Source organism: Lutjanus erythropterus, chromosome 6 (assembly GCF_056507025.1).
Source record: "Lutjanus erythropterus isolate fLutEry1 chromosome 6, fLutEry1.hap2, whole genome shotgun sequence".
Lineage (NCBI taxonomy): Eukaryota > Metazoa > Chordata > Actinopteri > Lutjaniformes > Lutjanidae > Lutjanus > Lutjanus erythropterus.
The window spans coordinates 11,732,999-11,734,527 of NC_139322.1; positions in this window are offsets into that span (position 1 = coordinate 11,732,999).

Consider the following 1,529-nt stretch of genomic DNA (forward strand, 5'->3'; position numbering starts at 1 on the left):
AATAATAATAAAAAAATAAATAAATAAATAAAATCAGGAAACTCAGGAAAGAGAAGTCCATTGTCAATGCAAAATTATTGCATTTCTTATGGTTTATTTATTCAAGCAAGCAATCAAAAGAACAAAGGATTCATGTTTCCTGCTTCCTCTTCTGGTAATAAAAACACTTCCTCACCCAGGTGCATGCTGGTCTTATCTCTACCTTCCTACTTATAACTTCAGGTGCCCAGTGTCTTACCCAAATAACAAATAAAAATGCTAATTTGGCAAAAAAGAAAGAAAATAATACTAATTACTACATGCCTTTGCTAAATCCTCATTTCTGATTGGTTACTTGCAGTATTCTAAGGTCTGTAGTCGTCAGGTTATCACAAGGGGTATTGTCCAGGTTACACAGGTCAGGGCCATGAAACGAGTTCTGGTTGGTCACGATGGACATGACAAATGAAACGTTTGAATAAGTTGTCAGCGTTTATTCGAAAGAAACTGAATACACAGATAATTTAACTTTGAGCATAACTTGTGGCACACCAAAAGCCTGTAAATACAGAAGAAATCTGGGTGCAGAAAACAACATTTTAAGCAAGAGTATCATTTTTATAACTCATAATAAGAGACCGCAGTAAAACAGCAGGAGATATTTCACTGGAACAGCACTAATTAGCATCAGTAATACTAGTAGCAGTAACGCTGAGTCTGGATTATGCCGGTCTTATCAGCCTCGCTCTTATCAGTCTTTACACACAGTCCAGCTGTCTGCTATGAGGAAGCTAGCATTAGCTGTTGGGTGCCAAAAGTCACTTAGCCGTATCATTACTTTTAGAGTGTGAAGTAAATTTGACTGAGCAGTGAGCAAATCTAGGGTTACCATCGAGGCCATGTATGATTTAGACCAGTGTTTTTCAAACTTTTTACACTGTGTACCACTTCAGAAAACACTGACCTCTCCGAGAACCACCTTACTGTTTTACGCTGCTTGGTGCTAGCAGCTGCTGTGGACACATTGCTGGTGAATCTTAAATAACCATTAGCACATGTGCTCAATTCACTGTCCACTTCATTTTTAACACAGCTGCTCAAAATATTCCCTTCATAATTATATATGTCTGTAGCCATGATTGCAGTGTTTTTGCACCATCCATTTTCAGTCTCTTACTATCTTACTATCGCTTACTATCTCGCCAACACAGTTTGGCTCGTATCAACCAGTAAACAGGCTGATATCAAAACAGAAATAGAGGAGAGACGGAACTTATTTTAAATTGCATTTCAGCAATCTCACATTTCATGTATTTTCATTTAAATTTTTTCTGTATTTTGAAAATAATGTACTGAATAATGGAAATAAACAGAACAAGGAAATAAATAAAAAATGGCATTATGAAATAAAAGTCCCCTGAGATAAATAAATGTGGAATTATGAAATAAAAGCCCCTGAAAGAAATAAGGGTTTATTTATTGATTTATTTATTTCATAACCATATTAATTCATTAATTCATTAATTTAATTCATTAATTTCACAGCCATA